The 26122-nt window shown below is 33.1% G+C and overlaps 1 protein-coding gene across 11 annotated transcripts in view; it reads right to left on the minus strand.

The window, feature by feature from the left end:
- Positions 1-26122, minus strand: part of LOC138708889 (ensconsin-like) — a 674766-nt gene that overhangs the window by 406848 nt on the left and 241796 nt on the right. The window contains exon 1 of one of the 11 annotated variants that reach the window (XM_069839171.1): positions 2490-2675. The exons of 8 other annotated variants lie outside the window; for them this stretch is intronic. The gene's annotated coding sequence lies outside the window, so the exon portion shown is untranslated. Of the gene's footprint in view, positions 1-2489; positions 2676-26122 lie in introns of those variants that run through there. 2 more of the 11 variants (XM_069839174.1, XM_069839178.1) reach the window with 2 other exon arrangements.

The raw sequence follows: 26122 nt of genomic DNA on the forward strand, positions 1-26122 counted from the left end.
ATGTTATCCGAACAAATGTAATGTTTCAAAATTCCTCTTCAGAACGAAAAGTTACTTTTGTTCAGATCAAATTTATGCACATTTGGAGGACAAAAATAAAATTCTTTCAATAATTTATTATCATAATACACTGTTCTCTTAAACTGACTGAGCATATTGGAGATTAATTCAGTAGCTTTCCCAAAATACGCTATGAAATGTTTCATATAAAGTAATTTTTCTCGAAAACAAAACAAAAACGAGCGAAATTGTACTTAACTTTTTTATTTGAAATATCTCAAGGAATAAACCTTTGAATTTACTGACATTACTTACGGTTGAACGTGTATAAGAGGAGAATGATCCTGAAAGTTGCCGGGGAGGCAATAAATTGTTCAATATTTAAATGGCTTTAAACGCTGCAAGAAGAAAAATGCGCGTAAATCTGGTAATTGTACTATTTTATATTTCTGTTATATGTGGGTCTCGATAACGACTTGTAAAAAAGAAACAATATTTTTAGGAAAATCTTAAAATGAATGTCTTTACAAACTGAAAAAGCAGAAAACAAAATAAATGCACCGTCTTCTTTACTAGTAATATCGCAAACCCAGTAAAATACCATCGTAAGTCGAAAATCATGCATTACTTTCGTAAATTATTTTCAACGCTGTTTTACTAGCTGAAGGTATGAAATTCGACTAATAAAATAGTAAATTATCCCAAGTTTTGGTACCAGTTTATTACAATATTTTTACATCAGTATTTTATTAGGAAATAACATCTATATTTATATAATTTGAACTGGTAAAGGAAATTACCGAAAAACGACTGAACGGATTTCAATAATTGATCCCTCATTTTGAAGCTTGGAACGCACAGTTTTTCAGAAAAATAGTAGTTTTCAGTGAAATGTTAATTTTCTTACATCATTTTCTTATTTTCCAAAATTCATCTGTCGTCAGTTTTGAAAAATAATGGCTTTTCAGAATAAAACAAAACACAAACACACTACAATAAACAATAGGCTATTACATGAAGGCCATGACCTGCAGGATTGCTGACATATTTAGAGTTGAAATTCAATTCAGTTAAATAAATTATATTAGGTTTATTACCGAATTAAATCGATACAGAAATAAATATCATAATTGGTCATTAAAAACTTTAAGACTAAGAAAATAATTTACAGGTCTGATTCTGTGGTGTGTAATTTTCTGAGTACAGCTGTGTATCGGATATTAAAATCTACAAAACGTGAGGTGGTTTGATGACATTATTACCATTAGAAATTAAATATTATTATAGTTAATGTCATTATTTTCATCAATTATACATATTAATGCTATATTGATGATATGAAAGTGAAACGTTTCGGTGTTACGTAAGCAGATGTAGAGAATATCTTAAATTAGATCTTCATTTCTATAAATTTACTGAGTGGCGGCTATTATATATATATAACTACAAAACTTACGTAAGATAATAATATTTTTATAGTTATTAATTAAGTGGGGTTGGGTCTTTTTCATATACATAATGGCAGTGTGATGTAGATATTTATATAGGTCAGTCTCTTCAGTATTGGTTCGAGAGAGCGCAAAAATTTCAGTTCCTAAGGAAACACCAAAAGGTATTACTTACTGATAAAATAAGAGGCCTAGAAAATTTTGTAGTCTCCCGATCATTTCAGCAAGATCTCTTAGCAGAATAAAATGATTTTACTCTGTACTGTACATTTAAAGCTCTACATGCAGCAGCTATATCAAGATGCTGTGTATATTGTTCGAAAGCATGGAAAACATGACATTTTTTTTAACTTTCGCCTATAATCCGCAATGACCTGAAATAGCTATTGCTTTACTTCCACATGAAAAACCCACTGATCGTCCTGACATTGTTACTTGCGTTTTCGCGTTGTAACTCAAAAACTGAAGAAAAAGTACGTGGCATAAAACAACCATTCAGAGGGAGTATGTTTCATTATTATGGAAGCAAATAACTTTCAAAATGTCTGGTATTCTTCATTGAAAATAAATCTGAAAAATTTTTATTTGAAAATCTAATGAACTTAGTTTGCAGCATTTGCTGCACAAGCCACTAGTATCTTTATAAATCACAATTTTCGAGTTACGACACTATTTTACTGGGAGTACGTTATGTAAGCCAGATTTTCAACAAACGCTTCGACCTACTTCCATGTGTATCTTGTATTGCTTTGTTTTCACATATCCGGGCTCTAGTTAGCAGATAATATGTCCAACACTTAAAAAATCATTTCACACTTTAAGATATTTACTGTGTACACACAATCAGGACAAAAATTATAACTAAACTGCAATGAAAAAAAAAAATAGGATGATCCAAAAGCGGAATAAACACTCGAAGAAAATAACACAAATTCAGGAGAACGGATTGTCAAAGCCTGGAAACGAACCGAAATTCTACACAAAAATCCGCTCGCTATTGAAAAGAAACCTATCACACCAATTCACAAAGTTGACACTCACTGAAAGCTTCTTGACTTGGCCGCACAACCACTAGTCACTCGTGTATGTCACCGGATTTCTGCAATACTTGGTGTACGCGCACGACTCCGAACAGATCTGGCGTCCGTCAACACCTCGCAGACAAGCAAGCAGGCGAGCTGGCTTGGAGGCGGACCTTGGGCCTTGAGACCGCACACACAATCATCCACTCTCCAGGCGTCCTAGGAATGCCACGAGCCGCCACTATTTCCCTTCCAACACTTTCACCACACTACTTGAGTCTATATGCTTTTCGTCCCCCACTCCCACGTAACTGAAAGACTGGATACTAAAAGACAATTCCAGGTATCGGTTCACACATACTGACGCAACTGTGATCGTATTCAGACGGGTTCAACACTTGCTGATTATCACCCACCTCTTAGGTTGACGCCTATTGGCCTTTTACCAATTTCAAGAGAATTCATGCTGAGAGTTTACAATATCTTGGTGTCGTCTGGGTTTACAGTTCATCCTCATTTTCGGGAAGTCTTAAAATATGTGCCTTTCAGTCGCGTTTCTGGTTTGATGCTTATATCCACTGAACGGTGGGAATGTATTGTTAGCAATAAATATGTGCCTAGCTAAAATACCAAACATTGACATAACTCTGAATTGAGTATACAGAATGTTTTTTTAGTAGGTTATTTTACGACGCTTTATCAACATCTTAAGTTATTTAGTGCCTGAATGAGATGAAGGTGATAATGCCGGTGAAATGAGTCCGGGGTCCAGCACCGAAAGTTACCCAGCATTTGCTCATATTGGGTTGAAGGAAAACCCCGGAAAAAAACCTCAACTAGGAAACTTGCCCCGACCGGGAATCGAACCAGGGCCAGACGCGCTGTTACTCCACAGATGTGGACTACAGAATGTTCTATGGCACTGAGATATGGGGGCACTATACTATATTAATAGTTGGGAGAAAATTGATATAATAAAAGATACATATGAAGAGTCCACTGCAAGAATGATGGATGTCACTTTCTTGTCGAAAATGAACCAAGACTGTCAATGCATAACTTAAGACATATAGAATGTACATAGAGAGTTATATGGCGTTAACACTGATAGTCATTGTCCAGTAATCACAGTTAAGCTTTGAGCGCTAAGCATTTCAAACTTTCAATTGCTTCTCCTGCAAAATGTATTCCAAATGACATCAATCATTCTTGCAGTGGACTCTTCATATTGTAAACGAGTTTTACAATTTCTCAGTTCGGCGCCCAGGAGATCAGCAATGTTGTGATGTGGTAGGTGTAACAGTAGGGGAGAAATTATGATAAGAATAGCAAAATTTTTTTTTAGAATTTTAGAAATGAAATAAAACGAAAATGGTAAGATTTATAACAGATGGCAATAGAATAATTTTTTTTATCAACAGTAATCTCACTAGACGTTTTGATTTATCTAGAGAAAATCAAAACTCGAGTGGGATTTAATTGACTATTACACGATTAGAAGAAAGTATATAAAGATTAGAAGTAACGAAGTACTCCAATACAATAAAATATTAATTGACTTACGAAAATACAACTGTCTTCAAATGTATTATTGTACCATCTCAACATTACAAATATTACGCTAGATGCATGCTAGATGGCAGTAGTGTCTTCATACAGACACTGTAATGATTACTATTCAATAAATCTTAATATTAAAGAATCTCTGATACGTGACTATCCATAATATCATATAGCAGAAGTTCATTTTATCCTCTCAGAGCAGAAGCTATAACATAACCTAACTAATATACACAAGTGTTAGAAAAGTTTTAATTAACGACGATGACATAAAAAATAAACATGAATAATTTTAAAAGGAATAACTATTGAATGTACAATTTTCAAATTTGAATGTGGTTGGTGGTTCAATTGATGTTATATTGGACGTGTGCGTAATAGAAGTGGAACTCGTTGATTTAGGCCTACATGGTGTATTCAACTTATTCAGAATTTCCGAATGAATAATTTTGAAAGGAATAATTACTGAATGTACAATTTTCAAATTTGAATGTGGTTGGTGGTTCAATTGATGTTATATTGGACGTGTGCATAATAATATTTGAAACTGCTGTGCATCGACTGGAGTGGTTTGTAATTTTATATATATTTTTGACGTCCAGACCAACGCAGTTTCAAATGTTGGCAAACATAGAAACAAATGCTAGGGACGCGATAAAATTAAACAAATGCTAGGGACGCGATAAAATTAAACAAATGCTAGGGGCGCGATAAAATTGTGCGATAAGCAGCCATGATTGGTTGAAATACGTCCTTTCGTACCGTTTTATTGGTCAAAAGTAGTATGACGTAGTAAGAGTGTAATAGTCACTTAAAAAAAATTAACTTTACAGGATTGGTCTGGGACAACTATTAAGAGAAAATCATGAAAGTGAAAATAATGTTTTGAATATTATAAGACAAAGATGTAACGATATAAAAACCAAGAAATGTTTAGTTACATGAATGGCAAAACTTCACTACAAAATTACAGGTAAGTTAAAGCTGTATGGAATGAAGACCCATACATAACGATATGTGACAGAAATGCTGGAATTGGTTTTGCATGGATTAGGTTGGGGGTGTAGGAAATTGAGAGCTTTTAGAGGTAATACAGAAAATGACAGATGTAGGGTAAAGATTCGTAATATTATGATAGTAATTTTTGAGAATTTATTACAATTTCACTGAGCGAGAGACTGATGAGTTTTGTGCAGAAACTTGTCCACGAAAATTCCCTTAATACGTTGACGCAAAAAAAAAAAAAAAAAAAAACCGATCTTTCTCTCGCTCAGTAAAATTGTAATAAATTCTCAAAAAGAACTATCACAATATTACTCATATCACAACATTACCAACCTTTACACTATATTATATGGCGAAATAGAAACTACAACACAACTATCATTTTATTTAATTTCAATGTATTGTTTTAATATGTTTGTTATGGAATTGTTTAATTATTTCTTTAATTAATATGCCAATATCAGTAAAAAATGTTCAATGTACCAAATGAAATATTTTGAATATATGCCTGAAGATGCCTAAATAGGCGAAAACGTTAGCAACATATTATTAACTTCAATGTATTATTTATATGTCTAAATATTTGTTGTTGTTGTTTTAAATATTGATAAATCATTTTGACGGAAACTCATTCAATAAATATTCTTATATAAAACGTATATCACGGCAATTATATTCAAAAAGGTTGTCCACACCTGTGGAGTAACGGTCAGCGCGTCTGGCAGCGAAACCAGGTGGCCCGGGTTCGAATCCCGATCGGGGCAAGTTATCTGGTTGAGGTTTTTTCCGGGGTTTTCCCTCAACCCAATACGAGCAAATGCTGGGTAACTTTCAGTGGTAGACCCCGGACTCATTTCACTGGCATTATCACCTTCATTTCATTCAGACGCTAAATAACCTAGATGTTGATACAGCGTCGTAAAATAAATAAAGAAAATATTAAAAAATGTTCACTTTTGTTCACAATCCTATGACAATTAGCACAGTGGTTATACTCAGGCAGGTCCAATATATGCTAGTTACTATAGCAACTACATTTATCGGGTTCACACATGCAGTTTATTTTGTGATTTATATTCAGATGGTTTCACATAACATAATGCTCATAGTGGTGATGGCATTCACACGGGTTCAAGACCTATTCATGATCACAGTAATTCTCTTCAGACGAATTCAATATAATACTCCTTACAATAGCGTTCCTTCCTGCTCAGGATTTCTCAAAGAAGCATTCTTAGCAAAATTACTAATAATCCAAAGATTCACACACATAAAACCTCAGTTCAAGTACCAGTGAATCCTAGCGCAATTTGCAGTTGACAAGAAAAGCGTTGGGGCAAGTTTTCTCTGAACATTAGCGTTTCTCTTGCCTTCATTCCATGATTTCTTCACATACAATCATCCCTACAACGATCAATGCCACAGTGATGTGACCACAAATAGAAGGCAGGAGCACAATTACCCGTACTGATGAACTTGACTTAGCCGTTGCTGACTCAGCTGACAGCTTTTTACCAAAGGAGAATGCAGTTTGATCCTGGAGAGAATCTTCAGATTTGTACTAGCTGAGGGAATGGTTTTTTCCATCACCAATCCATACACCAACGTTTATACTTACTCATCTACCAACCACCCAATTCTACCGATCACCTAATCAACCTACCAATCTTCCTAACCAACTTGTTTACTTTTCACTCACTGACTCACTCACCCATCCATTGGTGGTTGTTGCATTTTGGGTATAATTACGTAAGTAGTCTAATATAAAATGATTTGTCATATCAGTGATATAATTTATTTATCTTCGGTTATGATATATATTTATTCGTTCAGTGTTCTGCCCAAAGGCAGGTCTTTCACTGCAAACCCAGCATTATCCAGTGTTTCCTATTTTCTGCCTTCCAATGTGTCTCCTCATATGATCCATATATTTTAATGTCGTCTATCATCTGATATCTTCTTCTGCCCCGAACTCTTCTCCCGTTCACCATTCCTTTCAGTGCATCCTTCAGAAGATACGTTTCTTCCCAACCTGTGACCCAGCCAATTTCTTTTCCTCTTTCTGATCATTCTCTATTTGTAATATTCTTTTACCCTTAAAAGTAAAGCATAATAGTATTTTACAAACAACTTCAAATTAGTGTAACTTCGAAAATATTGAGATTATGACAATAGTAGATTATGCAACGAGCCTATAATGGTAGTAATTAAGACGCGAGTATGTTTATGAAACGAGCGCATGCTTGTTTCATAATTTTCATACGAGCGTCTTAATTACCATTATAGGCAAGTTTCATACGACTTTTTATGCTCGACCATATTTCCAACTTGAAATTATTCACAAGTATTCATATTATTCTTATCTGACTGGGGAGCGGAAGTGACCTTGTGCAATATCTCGTAAATTGTGAGATGTGTGCAGACGCGAAAGTATTGATTTTTTCCGAGAAACAAATGTCATTGACCTTGATATTATCTAGAGAGTAAAATGAACATTAATCTTGATATAACCTGGAAATTGATTTAGACATTGAAAAACGAGATGACAAATTGAATTTATTTGAATATTATTTACAATTAACGCTAATTATTATAGTAACAGAACATAACCTTCTGCGACAGTATTGGATTTCCAGCCTCCGTGACGTTTCGCTAGTTGTTTTTCGATTGCATATCCGAGAATAATCGATACTTGCGCTATCATATTGCTTTCTGATTGGTGGAAAACCTGAACTTTAATGAATAGGTGTACTTTAATGAGGTCCATTCCAGGGCTGCTACCAGGTGTATAATTACTACATTTCGGCATGGTCGAGCATAAATGTTTATATGACATTTTTTTGCTCAGAATGCCTTCGGAAATAAGCTCCGTGACAGTAAATCCTCGTGAATCACCCTTTATAATATGAAAACTTTTCTTTGCTATGATATCTGTAATTTTGTTCTTTAATTACTTATTTAATAGCAAGAATCTCTCTTTTATAGTTTAAAATTAGGTGATTTAATAATTAATAAATCGTTGAGTTGAATTAAGTTTGGATGTAGTTATGTATAACTTGAATTAACAACTTCGGAGGTACAGGGGCATCACTTTATTTTTACAAACATTTTTAACATTAACCTGACTATACTCGGAAACACTGTTTTGCCCCCTTCCATTACAGGAGTTTGATGTTACTAGTGCAATATGTAAACAAATCATTTTACTAGGTATAGAAGGAGAGAAAAGTAGTGTATCCATTTATGTTGTAGGGAAATACGATATTGAGTTTGATTATCACTTTTACGGAATTTATCAAAATACAGTAGAGTAGTAACATTTTTTTTCTAAAAACTCAACTTTTTAGGTGACTATGTTTGTTATCTAATGTCTACTTTATTTAGCATATTAATTATTGATATTAACATACAATATAGAGAGTGCATTTAAATTGAGGGGGTCATAAGTAAAGGGCTGTAAGTGCACTTAAGTTACTTTTGAGAAAATTGGGATTAAATATTTAAGCTTTCGTAAAACCGGTGAAATTTTTATTTAAATTTTAATGTGTGATACGATTAAAATATCCCTTTGCCACTAAAATTTTAGATACTTCAGCTTACACTGGATGCACTTAACTCATGTTATTACAAATGTCACTAGCATTCCTTTGCTTCTAGCCACCTCAATTCAAAATAAGCTAATATGAATTTTTAAACAAGTTGCTGAAAATGGTTGCCGTTCATTACAATGCAGGCTTCAATTCTTTACGCATATTATTAAAAACATTTTGAAGCATATCCTCTGAAACTGAATTTATCGTTTCTTCAATATAATTTTTTAGTACGATATTATTAATATAGGTTCTTTCTTCTATAGAAAACGCAATCATATTTCTGAAACACACTATACACTGCAGTGTTTACTTCACTGCTTGAAGACTTCGAACGCAACAGCGGCCGTAAGTTAGTGTGTCTGACGGGAGCAAGGACATTAGTGAAGGAGTGGGAGTGAAGTACATTCAGAAATGCAGGTATAATAAAAATGCAAGTAAAAATAAAATGATGTCCCTGTACAAGTTTGAGTGTAAAAGTGTCTCTAGGGGTACGAGGAGAAAAAAGGTTGAATACCACTGGTCTAGACAAGCTACAGTGTTCGGTATAACACATTTCCTCGGCATCCAAGATATCAGGAGAGAAGAAGAGGGGTCGACAGCCGGGTACAGGCACGGTGTGATACACTTCCGGACTCTGGGAATGGGAGAAGTGGAGACACCGTGTCCAAACGGGTTTCCATGGCGATACGCTACCGGCCCATCAATGACAACTACACCCTGTGTTACGTCACCTAACAATTTAAGAGAAATCGTAACCTGTGGGTGATCAGGAAGATGGAAACAGCTTTTATTAGGGTCGTGCGTGAGCGAAGGATGCAAAACGTGTACAATCAAATTGCTTTATATTAATTTATCATTACCATCAACCTACACAGAATGGACTCTTTCGCTCGTTCCCTTCCTACTGTTATAAGGATTATGAATTTATGAAGTAATGTGAAACTTAATGGTCTTTAGATAAATATCGCATTGGGTTATTGTTGAAGATGAGCGAGAATGAACTTAAGTGACACATATACTATATCCAGTACATGAGGAAACGATTTATTTGTATTTATTCGAGAATGGACATTTGCAAAAAAAAAAATGGAATCTGGAAAAGATTGGAAACATTGTGTAACAATCTCTATACAGGGTTACATTAATTCACAGAGGTGATGTATCAAGTCAATGCGAGCAAGTTTTGTCAAATTAGTTTTTTGATACGTTCAATAGTTTTGAGAATATGAAATGCAACGTGTTGCAACAATGCAAAAAGTACAATAAAAATATTGGTCTTGTAAACCAAAAATGCCTTATAAAACTTGGCCGATCTTCCGGTTTTATTATTATTATTTTTTTTTTGTTCTGTGATGTTTTTTCATATTTTTACTACTTCTTGACATCATGTAAAATTAAACAATATTGGAACACAATTCAATTCAATTTATTAAGCCATTAAACATACAGTGATAGGCTTCGTCACAATACAGAAGGGAGGGAAAAAACGTACATTTGAAAATACACATATAATTGAAAACAGTAAAGTTTCATTAGAACGAAAACACAAAACATTTTGAAACTCTAATAGTAGATAGCCTATAATGATAGTAATTAAGAATCGAGTATGGATGTTTATGAAACGAGCGCAAGCGAGTTTCATAATTTTCATACGAGCTTCTTAATTACCATTATAGGCGAGTTTCATACGACTTTTTATGCTCGACCATATTTCTAACTTGAAATTACCGGTATTCAGATGTATACATTTTATTTGTATCTGACAAGATCGGAAGTGACCTTGTTCTAGGTCGTGAATTGTGACATGTGCGCAGACGCGAAAGTATTGATTTTTTCCTAGGAACAATAATGTCATTGACCTTGACGTAGTCCCGTTAAACTTGATAATATGATAATATTATAACCTTGATTATTGAATTCGACATTGAAAAACGAGATAACAAATTGAATTTATTTGGATATTATTTACAATTAACGCTAATTATTATAGTAACAGAACATAACCTTCTGCGACAGTATTGGATTTCCAGCCTCCGTGACTTTTCGCTAATTCTCTTTCGATTGCATATCCGAGAATAATCGATACTTACGGTTTTATAACGGTACAAAGCTGACTTGTCATTGGCTGAACACATGTAAGCTGAGTTATCATTGGCTGAAGACCTGTACTTTAATGAGTAGGTGTACTTTAATGACATGCATTAAAGGACTACTACCAGATGTATAATTAGTACATTTCGGCATGGTCGAGCATAAAATTAATTAAAACACTTCACACTGTATGTAATATTTGTAACTAAATGTAAACAACTTTATTTATTAAAAAACAATTTCGTATGAATTTATGTTAAGAAACTCATCTACAGAGTAGAAAGGAATAAATTAAAAGCCAATTATAAAGTCTAGCTTTGAAACTATTGGTTGGTAACTTATAATATTGACCGGAAAGCTTATTATACAATTTCATCCCCATGACAGAAAAAAATTGTATTAAGTTTTATGTAATCTACTGAATGGAATATTATTTTTTTCCACTATTTCTAATTTCATGATCATGTATATTGGCTATTAATGAGTAACTGTCTATATTTTGTCGATTGTAAAGGACTATGTCGCATAAATTTATGACAGTTATCTGTGATTGTTTGAAAAGAGGTCGACAATGTTCAAGATAGTTTGATTGACATAGAATTCTAATGGCTTTCTTTTGCAAAATCAAGACACTCCCAATTTTGCTACCATTTCCCCAGAAAATTAAGGCATATATAATTATCGACTGAAAGAACGAAAAGTAGGCACATATTAAATAATTTTCAGAAACACAAGTCACTAATTTCTTTAATAAATATGTAACTCTTGATAATTTTGTGCATATATATTCGATATTTTTTTTTTTTCCAATGTTAAACTCGAGTCTATAAAAAGTCCTAGAAATTTGGTATGGTTTTGTATGTTGTCCTTTTTTTATTACATGTTTTAGGCTAAAAGTTACGCTGATAGTTTCTTCTTGATTAAGCAAAACACCATTAGATTCAAACCATAAAGCCATCTGTGATAGAATATCGTTGGTTATAGGATTCAAGTAGAGCTAGAACATAAGAATGTAGTGTCATCAGCAAACATAATTGTTATAGCTTTAAAGAATTTAAGAAGTTTTATTGCGCGTTAGTAGAAATGTTAAAATAATTATCAAGTAATTGAAATGTACATACAGCAAAATCCGAATATAACGTGATTATCAAGGGGGATGTTTAACTCACGCGTTATAGCTTTTCCGTGGTATATCGGAGGTGACTTATAGAATGACAAACGACAGAACGGGGGAACGGAAAAACAAAAAAAACTACAACGTTATGCACTTCTATACGTAAATTTATGCCATTACAACGTTATGCACTTCTATACGTAAATTTATGCCATTAAACACTTTAAAAAATACTAGTTACATACTCCGCAGTGGAGGTGAGTGTAACTCCAGTCATTAGACTTGCGAGAGGAGAATGTAAACAAATACGTTTAGATCAAATTACTGAACATACGTAACACCTAATACATTACTTAATATTAAGGCCCATTTACAATGAAATTTAAACATAACCGTAACATAAACACAGAAGTTTGCTGCCAGGTTACCAAATGGGATCATTCACAATTAGGCTGGCCTTCTATGCCCAAGGTTGCGGGTTCGATTCCGGGCCAGGTCGATGGAATTTAAGTGTGCATAAATGCGACAGGCTCATGTCAGTAGATTTACTGGCATGTAAAAGAACTCCTGCGGGATAAAATTCCGGCGACGCTGATATAACCTCTGCAGTTGCGAGCGTCGTTAAATAAAACATAACATTTTTTCACAATGATTCACATAAACACTGACATTAACTTTGCCGCTAGACGTTAACATGAAAGTTTGCAAACTCCAAACTTTCATGCTTGTGCTTACGTGATTTGCAAACAGTACACAATCGTGGAGCGCTGAAGTATACGACAGAATATGAGGAAATGGCGTCGTTATTATGTTTCCATGGTTACCAAGTATCTTTTCGGTTATGGTTATGTCCCTATCAAGAATTATGTGATTTTACCGTAACGTTTACATTCTTAAGTTAACGCTTACGTTTTTGTTTAACTGTCATTGTGAATGGGCCTTTACTGTAAACTTAATTTCTTTTCCAAATTAATTTTCAATGCATTCAACTATAACTTAAATGGAGATAGAGTTACGGAATGTGTATTCGTAATGTTATTTTGAGTTTACATCAACTGTAAAGGAATCTTTAATGGAAATAGTTTTGTTTTATAAGAATATACATTCTTTACTATTTTGTAATTACGTAAAAGGCAAAGAAATCAACGGATACTGTGAATGTTAAATAAGTTTCATGGTATTAAATTTAAAATTAAAGAGGTTATAACGTAATAAAAGCTAATAAAAACCAAACAATTTGCGTAATATTAGTGTTTATAGATTGAATACTTCAGGTTTTGATGTACAGTAATTTGATCGAAACGTATCTCCTGAGACGTTTTTGTTTACATTCTCCTCTCGGAAGTCTTGCGGAGTGGATGATTGCAATTATACTCACCTCCACTGCGGAGCAACGACCTCAAGAACTTTTTGCAGCGTTGCAACATGTTACATTTCGTATTATCAAAACGTTTGGACGTATCAAAAAACGTACTTAACAAAAGTTGTTGGCATTGACTTGATCTATTACCTCTGAATATTAATGTAATACACTATCTACCAAAAAGTGATTGGGCACCCAGGATTTTACGTGTTAAATGCTATGTTTCGGTGACTACTATGCAATGGTATGCAGATAATAATGTTCACCGGTTGGACTGACCTGCACAGAGTCCTGATCTCAATCTCACTGAGCACCTTTGGGACGAATTGGACCGGCGATTGAAATTTCGGGAAATTCGGACAACTTCCATTGTCCAACTGAGTGCCATGTTGCAAGAGGAATGGCGACGCATTCCAGTGGATATCCTACACAAACTAGTGGAGAGCATGCCTGACAGGGTGGCTGCTGTTATAGCAACAAGAGGTGGTACTACGAGGTTCTAAAGGGGCAAAAATCTGTGCCCAATTACTTTTTGGTAGATAGTGTACATTTCCTTCCATCCTGTATAGCGCGGGCTGTATACCGTGAATTCGGATACAACACGAAAAATATAACATGATGGGCAGTGTGTCCTCAGAGAAAAAAAAAAAAAAAAAAAAAAAAAAAAAAAAAAAAAAACACCATTATCAATGAACATCAATTCGATGACGTTTCCTTTCGCTTCTGTGGTGAGAGGTGAGAATTTTCTTTTGCACGTATCACGTATACGTATTGTATAGATATAGAACAATTTACTGTATGCAACTCCGTTTCAAATTCTCACTCACAGAGCCACAGTAAACAAATCTTTAAATCTTATAAACGTACAGTACATACTACATACGTAGGCCTACATTTATACTATATTTTATATTGCACAGAAGTGAATGAATTTAACTACTATTTTTTTTTTAGTGTTTGATGGCATAAATTTACGTACAGAAGTGCATAACGTTGTAGTCTTTTTTTTTTCCGTTCCCCCGTTCTGTCATTTGTCATTCTATAAGTCACCTCCGATATACCACGGAAAAGCCATAACGCGTGAGTTAAATATATCCCTCGAGAATCACGTTATATTCGGATTTTTCTGTAGCCTATGTAAATTATATTTCAATTACTTGATAATTATTTTAACATTTCTACTAACGCGAAACAAAACATGTCTTCCAATACTGTTTAATTTTACAATGTTCGCTCGGGATATCAGAATTTATAAATAGGCCTATTTAAAAGTTTTTTTATCGCTTCAATAGCGTATTCATGAATTTTCAGATTATCTGCAATCAGATTTCTATAAAGAGTTAAATAGTTAGGGCCTAATCATTTGAAGTCTGATTAGCGTGTATGCAACGGAGGGGAAAGAAACCGCCCATCCTACCCCATTATCTCCTGGCTTAGTTGTCTAATGAGTGATACCTTTTTGGTGTCACTTACGAGGTTCAAACCTACCTTCGGACAGTTGACTAAACAACAAACAATCATATAATTATTAAAGAAAATGACAATAATAAATAGCTTGCCACTCCTATTTCATCCATGCTTTATCAACGGTATATTTCTACAATTATTTATACAATTCAAGACATATTAAATAAAGAATTCAATTTCAAATGTCACCATAAATCTTACTTAAAACTGCACTCAATTCAATTCAGCTTAGGTATAAGCTTACTCAAAGATTAAAGCATGCAATTCAATTATTTTAAGAATCAAAATATTTCCTTTTTTCCATTATAAAACCACCTTTCTAATACGGAAAGGGGAAAAGATTAAGGTACACTACAAAAAGGAAGAGCGGAAACGTATTAAAGATATTTCCAATTACAGTGGATCTTAAAGCCTGTTCTTACACAGAGCGATCGTAACTGCATACTGACAGTTGAGGATACTGCCACGATCGTATTTTCTTTAGTTGCCTGGAAACATAATCCCTCATAACTGAAACGTGATACAGAAGTATAAGAAACCACAATATAATTTCTAAGGTGGGTAGCGTATCTATGGCAACGGGACAAACCAATATCTCCTTCTGTCAAAAAAATTCTCTCTTAATTCTTCTTTTCGCTGACACGTCGTACTCATAAGCTTGAAATATTCCAGTCTGGTATGTATAGTCTGGTCATTATTTGCAAAACATGTAGGCAACATATGCTCTAACATTTGCTAAAGTATGGATTCCAAAATGAAATTACAATTCATACAGATAACAGGATGTAATGCAAATGAAAAATGATTTTTTATATGTTCTAGCATTATTTAAGCATATTTGAATTTAATTATTATTCAAAGGTCACATGTCCTTTTTTTTTTTTTTTTTTACAAATTGAGTTATGTCCATCATATTCTTCTTAGTGTAGAGCACCGTTTGCTGAAGACAAGACGTACGTGTGTGTGTGTGTGTGTGTGTGTGTGTGTGTGTGTGTGTGTGTGTGTGTGTGTGTGTGTGTGTGTGTGTGTGTGTGTGTGTGTGTGTGTGTGTGTGTGTGTGTGTGTGTGTGTGTGTGTGTGTGTGTGTGTGTGTGTGTGTGTGTGTGTGTGTGTGTGTGTGTGTGTGTGTGTGTGTGTGTGTGTGTGTGTGTGTGTGTGTGTGTGTGTGTGTGTGTGTGTGTGTGTGTGTGTGTGTGTGTGTGTGTGTGTGTGTGTGTGTGTGTGTGTGTGTGTGTGTGTGTGTGTGTGTGTGTGTGTGTGTGTGTGTGTGTGTGTGTGTGTGTGTGTGTGTGTGTGTGTGTGTGTGTGTGTGTGTGTGTGTGTGTGTGTGTGTGTGTGTGTGTGTGTGTGTGTGTGTGTGTGTGTGTGTGTGTGTGTGTGTGTGTGTGTGTGTGTGTGTGTGTGTGTGTGTGTGTGTGTGTGTGTGTGTGTGTGTGTGTGTGTGTGTGTGTGTGTGTGTGTGTGTGTGTGTGTGTGTGTGTGTGTGTGTGTGTGTGTGTGTGTGTGTGTGTGTGTGTGTGTGTGTGTGTGTGTGTGTGTGTGTGTGTGTGTGTGTGTGTGTGTGTGTGTGTGTGTGTGTGTGTGTGTGTGTGTGTGTGTGTGTGTGTGTGTGTGTGTGTGTGTGTGTGTGTGTGTGTGTGTGTGTGTGTGTGTGTGTGTGTGTGTGTGTGTGTGTGTGTGTGTGTGTGTGTGTGTGTGTGTGTGTGTGTGTGTGTGTGTGTGTGTGTGTGTGTGTGTGTGTGTGTGTGTGTGTGTGTGTGTGTGTGTGTGTGTGTGTGTGTGTGTGTGTGTGTGTGTGTGTGTGTGTGTGTGTGTGTGTGTGTGTGTGTGTGTGTGTGTGTGTGTGTGTGTGTGTGTGTGTGTGTGTGTGTGTGTGTGTGTGTGTGTGTGTGTGTGTGTGTGTGTGTGTGTGTGTGTGTGTGTGTGTGTGTGTGTGTGTGTGTGTGTGTGTGTGTGTGTGTGTGTGTGTGTGTGTGTGTGTGCGCGCGCGTGTGTGCGTGTGTGCGTGTGTGCGTGCGCGTGCGCGTGTGTGTAGTCCTACTTTTCACGTGTGATATTATTCTTCTCTAGTGTTAATATTATATTATATAATTCCATTGCCGCTGTAATTTAAATTTTAGTTCCCATTTTATTTTACTCATTTATTTTTATTATATTTTTGTATTCTCTATATTTCTCTTATATTAATATTGTATTACATAATTTCTGTAACTGTAATTTTAATTCTATTTCCTATTTTATTTTATTTTATATTCTCTTATAGGCCTATTAATATTATATCTGAACTGCGACCGAACACGAGCGCTGCTCATTCGGTCTCAAATTTTGTTAATACTACTGTATCTCCTTTTTTTTATATTGTTTGTATTATTTTATTTCTATTTCTCTTGTTTGTTTGTAATTATATTCTTTATTCTGTATATTTAAATTTAAATAAAATAAAAATGTGCACTCTACCTAGTGTTACAGTGTAAAGAAGTTTCCGTTTAATATTGAAAGGACAAGTGTCCAGGACATGTGACCTATCGATAAACTCTCTTCTTTTCCCATCATTCTTTGCATGATGTACAATATAAAATCTCATGATTACATTCTTGGTTTACAACAGTTACAAAATGGCGAGTAATTAAATCATTAGGAAAAGAAGTGCTAAAGATCAGAAAATATACTTTCAAATTTCACAGTATTCAGTGATAGTTTTTGATGCTAAGTTCCCGTGTACATTGGTAGCATATGAATATATTGCTGGAGTAATGACACACACATTCAAGTTACTGTATAGAACTAATGCTACGTATCCTAATGACTTGAAACTACTTGAAAGTAAATCACATTATGGAAAAGGTCCAATACAAAAGAAGAAAGTTGAAGATGTCAGCAAAGTTATGCGGTATGTATGTATTTCCTGAATATCTTCAATTTTATGAAGAAATTCTCCAGTCACCGATAGAAGAAAAAAACAACGAAGATGACTGATAACTTCAGAGAAAGTGTTTAATTAAGAAATTTAAAAGCGTTTATGCTTTTATGCTCGACCATGCCGAAATGTAGTAATTATACACCTGGTAGTAGACCTTTAATGGACCTCATTAAAGTACACCTATTCATTAAAGTTCAGGTGTTCAGCCAATGAGAAATCACCTTTGTACCATTATAAAACCGGAAGTATCGATTATTCTCGGATATGCAATCGAAAGACAATTAGCGAAAAGTCATGGAGGCTGGAAATCCAATACTGTCGCAGAAGGTTATGTTCTGTTACTATAATAATTAGCGTTAATTGTAAATAATATTCAAATAAATTCAATTTGTCATCTCGTTTTTCAATTCTAAATCAATTTCCAGGTTATATCAAGACTACAGTAATGTTCATCTTATTCTCTACATTATATCAAGGTCAATGACATTCGGCCTCGGAAAAAATCAATACTTTCGCGTCTGCGCACATCTCACAATTCAGGTCAGTTCGCTACTCACTTACATAACCATGACATGAATACTTTTGAATAATTTCAAGTTAGAAATATGGTCGAGCATAAAAAGTCGTATGAAACTTGCCTATAATGGTAATTAAGACGCTCGTATGAAAATTATGAAACTCGCTTGCGCTCGTTTCATAAACAAACATACTTGTGTCTTAATTACTACCATTATAGGCTCGTTCATAATGTACTATTAAATTGGTTTATTTCAGAAATAAGAGATATTGCCTTAGCAAAATAATGTTCTTAACAGTTACATTCTTAATTATTTGTTTGTGAATAATAGTTAAAACACATTTAAGAACATAAAAAATCATTTCATTATGTTTTACTTGCTGTTTATTATTAAAAGGGTACAAGTCCATCATAAATATAATTTTTTACAGTTAAGTTTTAGTAATGTTACCGTTAGTTTATGCATGTAAATGCAACTTTACACCTTTGTCGTCGAATACAAAATATCTGATTACACTACAAAGTATCATTAGCAAAATAAACAGTTTTTTTTTTTTGCTTCTCCTGTAAACTGGACAAAAGTGGACATGTAACCTTTCATAAATAATCGGTTCATTTATTTATTTGTTGTAACTTAATTCTAGCAAGGGATATACATGAATTGGAAACAAGATCTTTTAGTGAATTTGATACGAAGTAATTCATACGGTTTGAAGAAGATTCCAACATATTTACGTTATACACAGGTGTAGACGGTTGGCCAATTTTCCGAAAATGATTATTAAAACGGTGTCGTAGTTAGATTTCATACTCCATCAATGGACTACATAAGCTGATCAATATTACTAATCTGCGTGGGGCTATAGTATCGAATCCCTCTATTTCCACCTTTGTTAGGTCTATATTTTATTTTTAGTTTAACAGTTTGCCTTTTGCTGTTCAATAATTTTATAGTACCATTACATTTTTCTTTTATTGATCCAAACACGTTTAAGTCCCGCGCCGTGTCGTCGTGGTCTAAGGCATCCTACTTAGGACTCGCGTTACGGAATGCGCGCTGGATCCAGTCTTATTGGAGAAGAAATTTTCTCCAGAAATTTCGGCCGTTATATGGGATCGGTGCCCACTCAGCATCGTGATGCATTTGGGAGCTACCATAGATAGCGAAATCCGGTTACGAAAGCCAGCTATAACGGCTGGCCACACGATACATCCATTCTGGCTGGATGATCGTCCACCTCTGCTTCGGCATTTGGACATGGGGCCAGCAGCCAGCTGGTCGGCCTGGGCCCTTAAAGGGCTGTAGCGCCACAGATTATTATTATTATTATTATTATTATTATTATTATTATTATTATTATTATTATTATATTTGTGAATTGCTCCTGTATTGCAATTGTCATATTTGCTATGCGTTTTTATACTGGTTGAGTGGAAGAGAGAATCTTATAGCTTTAAGTCTGCCAGTACAAATATATCTATTAATAAGTAAATAAATAAATGTCAATACATAAATAAGTAAATAAATAACTTTCAATACATAAAAAGTAAATAAATAAGCAAACAAATAAAAAATAAATGAGTAAATAATAAATAAGGCAATACATAAGTAAATAGGTGAATAAACAGGTAAATAAATAATAAAAAATAAATAAACAAGTAAATAAAGAAATAAGTAAGTAAATACATTAAATAAGCAAATAAATGAATAAATAAATAAATAAATAAATAAGCAAATAAATAAATAAGTAAATAAATAAATAAGCAAATAAATAAATAAATAAGCAAATAAATAAATAAGTCAATACATAAATAAGTAAATAAATAAATAAACAAGTAATGAAATAAGTAAATAAAGAAATAATTAAATAAATAAGTAAATAAGTAATTAAATAAATAAGTAAACGAGTAAAAAGATAAACAAGTAAATAAATAAGTAAATGAATAAATAAATAAATAAATAAATAAATAAATAAATAAATAAGCAAATAAATAAATAAGTCAATACATAAATATGTAAATAAGCAAGTAAATAAATAAACAATTAAATAAGTAAATAAAGAAATCAGTAAATAAATAAGTAATTAAATAAATACATACATACATAAGTAAACAAGTAAAAAGATAAAGAAGTAAATAAATAAGTAAATGAATAAATATATAAATAAATAAAAAATTAAATAAATAAATAAGTAAATAAATAAACAAATAAATAAGTAAATAAAAAATAAATAAATACGCAAATAAATATATATATATAAATAAGTAAATAAATGCATGAATAAATAAATAAAAATGAAATAAATAAAGAAGTAAATAAAGAAATAAGTAAATAAACAAGAAATAAATAAGTAAACAAGTAAATAAAGAAATAAGTAAATAAATAAATAAATAAGCATATAAATAAGTAAATAAATAAATAAATAAGCAAATAAATACATATAAATAAATAAGTAAATAAATAAATAAATAAAGCAAAACAATATATAAGTAAATAGATAAATAAGCAAATAAATAAGTAAATAAATACATAAATAAATACGTAAATAAATATATAAACAAATAAGTTAATAAATAAATAAGTAAATAAATAAAAATTACATAAATAAAGAAGTAAATAAAGAAATAAGTAATAAAAAAAACAAGTAATTAAATAAGTAAAGAAATGAATAAGTAAACAAGTAAATAAATAAAGAAATAAGTAAGTATATAAATAAGTAAAGGTAAAGGTAAAGGTATCCCCGTAACATGCCATGAAGGCACTTGGGGGGCATGGAGGTAGAGCCCCATGCTTTCCATGACCTCGGCACTAGAATGAGGTGGTGTGGTCGGCACCACGCTCTGACCGCCTTTTACCCCCGGGAAAGACCCGGTACTCAATTTTATAGGAGATTGAGTGAACCTCGGGGCCGTTCTGAAAGTTTGGCAACGAGAAAAAATCCTGTCACCACCTGGGATCGAACCCCGGACCTTTCAGTCCGTAGCCAGCTGCTCTACCAACTGAGCTACCCGGAAATAAATATATTTAAACATGAGCAAATTCGACGCTCCGGAGCAGAGAAGCAATAGAAACTTGTTATCTTGCTATAGAGGTAGGATGGGCGACCTTTGTCTTATAAGCTAGTTATCATTTTTGACAATGGTCTTGCGTCTGCCTCTCGTATGTTCAAGAAGTCCCGATACTCTCTAAGGCATAGTGCCGGTACAAATAGCTTCACTAGATTGAAGACAACGGTTCAATGCGTCGACTCCTTTCAAACTGATAACAAAGACGATAATAATTATGTTAAATAACTTCACAATACAACGCAAAGTCCGACTGCGAAACTCATCTTTTCTCTTTCATGTTCCATTTTTCGCTTTCTGGGTGAAACACGGGAGATACTGGGGCGACCTCGTCAACGGACGTTCAAGATGATTGATGATGAAAGCTATCAGTGAATCAAAATGGCGGAGAGCCGCATATTAATTGAATATGAATGAAACAAGATAGTTGCTATTTGAAAGACTGACTACAACAAAATCAATGCGAAGATAACGACCCATGGGAGCAACGCTACATGAAAGTAAAGGTAATGTGCACAGAAGTCATTAAGGTAGACCTGACTGTGGGTTAAGACACCGCCCACTATACAACACCGGGGAATATCGAACTTCGTTCATACTCAACCAAATGAAACGCATATAGCGTGTCCTGCATTACAAAAAGAAATTATTTTTTTTTTCTATGATATAACGTAAAGTTGCATTTTACCCACTGTCAGCGCGTAAAGTGAGTCTTTAAAACACTAGTGCGAAAAAAGTAAGTAATCACTTTACGGTCTGCCAAAGAAAATGCAATATTCAATGTACAAACTTAATTTAAAAAGAAATTAATGCATTATCTCCATTTATTACACTTAATGAGTAACAAATTTAACATTTATATCTACATTTTAGCCCGTATTATTCTGAAATTACATCTGTAGTACTCATTGCAACAATAAAGAGATAATATAGGTTTTTGTTTATTTTCCGTCTTGACTTATTACGATGTTAACTTAAAAATATTTTGTTAACACATTTATTTTTCTCATGAACGTTTTCGCCCTATTGTGGGCATCTTCAGACAAAGATAGTTGTACCTAAATTGCATAATATATGTTAAAGTACATAAATTAATTAGTTAGAATATATGCATACATTTAAAAAGATTTTCTAAAAATTATACTAAAACACAGCAACAAATTATGTAATAAATATGCATATTTAATGTCATATTCTTCATGTTAGCTGGAGATCGTGAACAAGTTATTGTATTCGATTAAAATATGTAATCTATACTAATAATAAATCTGTACCCGAAATTTTTGTGGTAATTTTCGATTTTCCAAAAATAATTGGTCCTAACACATATAATTAACCACCCTGAAACCGAAAATCGCTTTTTTTTAATTTTTGTTTGTATGTCTGTCTGTCTGTATGTTTGTTACCTTTTCACGCGATAATGGCTGAACGGATTCCGATGAAAATTGGAATATAGATTAAGTTCGTTGTAACTTAGATTTTAGGCTATATGGCATTCAAAATACATTATTTAAAAGGGGGGTTATAAGGGGGTCTGAATTAAATAAATCGAAATATCTCGCTTATTATTGATTTTTGTGCAAAATGTTACATAACAAAAGTTTCTTTAAAAATAATTTGCGATAAGTTTTATTCCTTGAAAAATTTTGATAGGACTGATATTTAATGAGATAAATGAGTTTTAAAATTAAAACAACTGTCATCTAAGGCCGTGTAATGAATTAAAAAACAAATGACTTCGTCTATAAGGGGCCTTGGACAGCAACAATCGAAGGCTATGAAAGATAGCCTACAGAGAATGTTTCTGTGTTTGTATGAAGTAATATCGGAAGCTAAATTAACCGATTTGTATGATTAATTATTAATTCACCATTGGAAAGTGTAGTTTCTCTAGATGGACATAATGCTATAATGTTATTACTGTAACTTCTGATATAATATAATATAATATAATATAATATAATATAATATAATATAATATAATATAATATAATATAATATAATATAACATAATATAATATAACATAATGTAATATAATATAATATAATTAATATGTAATATTATATAATATAATTTAAGTTATTTGAAGGGTTCAGAACCATAGTGGGGCAAGCGCCATTTACTGAATACGTAGGAAACAAGGGTTAAAATTAAGTTATTACCACAATTCAAAGGAAACCTATAACAAGTAAAATAAAGTATACACATTAAATCTAAATCATGTCAATCTTCATTAAACTATGGTTGCATGTAATAAAAATTAAGAAACAGGTTAAAGGAATTGTCATTGCACCAATGAGTGTCTGTGGACCAAAATGATCGCATTTTAATTATTTGGATGCAATATAAATTAAGTAACATATTAAACGATTTATCCTTCTATCAAACACGAATGTTCCCTAGATCAAATGTCCTATTTTAATTATGTAATTACTTTATATTTATTTCTAATGGGTACAGCGGAGCGCACGGGTACGGCTAGTGACTCAAATAAATATTTGTTGAAAGATAAGCTTCTTGAACTAAATTATTTGAGTCATTACATATTTTAATCTAATACAATAACTTGTTCACGATCTCCAGCTAACATGAAGAATATGACATTAAATATGCATATTTATTACATAATTTGTTGCTGTGTTTTAGTATACCTTTTAGAAAATATTTTAAAATGTATTCATATATTCTACCTATTTAATTTGTGAACTTTAACATATATTATGCAATTTAGGTACAAATATCTTTGTCTGAAGATGCCCACAATAGGACGAAAACGTTCATAAGAAAAATAAACGTGTTAACAAAATATTTTTAAGTTAACATCGTAATAAGTCAAGACGGAAAATAAACAAAAAACTATATTATCTCTTTATCATATTCCGACTTATTTGACAATCTTTTTAAAATGTATTCAAAATTTAAATTCACTGCAACAAGATACTGGGACTGAAGCCGGATGGTCTATGGCGAGTCCTCAGGCTCACTTCATATCACCCCCTTTGGTCTGATTACCTGGTTGGTTTTTTACCGATGTTTTCCCCAACCATAAGGCAAATGCTGGGTAATCTTTGGCAAATCCTCGGGCCTCACATCATCTCACTACAGCTTCCCAAAATATTGTAAAAAAAAATGGTAGAAAATTATAAAATTGTAAATCTGTAAAGATTGTAAAATACTGTAAAAATTGTAAGTGTAAAATTGTAAAATTTTGCCTTGTTCCACATCTTAAAGCTTCATTGCTCATGTAAGATCTATGGAATGTAATACATGAAATCAAATACGGCATTCAACTTTTTCTAACCGCTTTGCTGATTATGTGGCCAGTTTAGACGGCCATGAAATCGTGCTCATGAAAAAAAAAGGCCGTCATTCCATGGATACTTATTTCTTAATAGTTCTAAGTTTAGACGGCCGTGAAATCGCGATCTCATAACATTTCCAACGTATTTAATGTGAAATTGTGCTATTTTAGAAAAAACATTGTATGATACACATTCGTAAAGTTACCTGTTTAGTCCTCGTGTATTTGTGAAGCGAGGCAGAGATTCATTTCACAAACTTTACAGTCTTGCCAAAAAGAAAACCTTAACGAGCTTGTATCATATAGGCTATGAATATTGTTCATTAACAGGATGGATATTATAAGCAAAAATAATGTAGTTTGAAAATTAATATTTTATTTATAAAAGTATTAATTATACTGCAAATTATAATTATTCGGAAAATGAAACGATTATTTTTATGGAATTATACAATTTATTTTATATTATGTGTTCATGTTATATACAATAATTTTATTCATCTATACACTCAACAATAATGTTGCCGAGCAACTGATTTTTTTTCTCTCTCTTTAACATCTCTGGTCATATTATCGCGAGTTAATCTTCTGTGTGAAATCCGAAGGCCTGTGTACTATTGTTGAGACTGGTTCTATTGTTGTGAACTAGATGGCGACTGTATATGTATTACTGATTTGTTATGAATATGATTTCGGTGATGAATGAGGCCGGTAATATTCAGGGATATTGTGGCTCGAATTTCCTGGCATTTGCCTTACGGTTGAGGGAAAACCATGAAAAACCTCAACCAGGCAATTCAACCCGACTGGAATCGAATACGGGCCCTCTGCAACTGATTTATTTGAATATTATGTGAAAAAGCAATTATATTTTCTTTTGGCAGTTACTGTCATGTATTTAAATATATATTGTGATTTACTTACATGTATAGTTCTGTGGATAGTTAATAATAATGTATTAAAATGTATCTGTACTTACCCAAGTACATAAAACTGCACAAAATTTGTTCTATAATCCTTACGCAGCTAAACCACAGTCTATATATAGTTACGAAGCTCAATACGTAGTAAATATGCATCCATAGATAGTAGCTAACCACTAGGATCGCTACTATCGCCTCATTACAGACAATGCGAAATAGTACTTGCACAGTCTACTGTTCCTAGTACCCTCATAAACTCAAGCTTCGTGGCTGTATATACTATAGTCCGGGTCAGCTTACTTAATACCCTAAGGGTGAAACCTAACCATTTTCCCCCCATTACTACATAAGCTAGTAGATTATGGTGATTTTATAGTCTGCAGGTTGAATCTTCTATTACCAACTTTGTTTCGAATTTCGGTACTGAGAAATACAAAAACTGGTAGTGATTTTATAACTCTTATGTTGGCAGCAGTGACACAAGTTGTCGGTAGTTTAAATTCTGAAAATTCAAATCGTTCTAGATTTCTGAGCCGATTACTGGAAGCTAGAGAAATTTGAAGATACTAATAATAAATTAATGTCGGTATTAATATTAATACATGATTGTTATTTTATGTGTTGCTTTGTGTTGTGGTTATAATTCAAGATTATAGTCAGGTAGGCTAAGTGTAAACAAATATAACATATTTCGTGTGATTACCACTGGGTAATCGATTGAAATACCATTT

The sequence above is a fragment of the Periplaneta americana genome, chromosome 11, assembly GCF_040183065.1.
Source record: "Periplaneta americana isolate PAMFEO1 chromosome 11, P.americana_PAMFEO1_priV1, whole genome shotgun sequence".
In the NCBI taxonomy this organism is placed as follows: Eukaryota; Metazoa; Arthropoda; class Insecta; order Blattodea; family Blattidae; genus Periplaneta; species Periplaneta americana.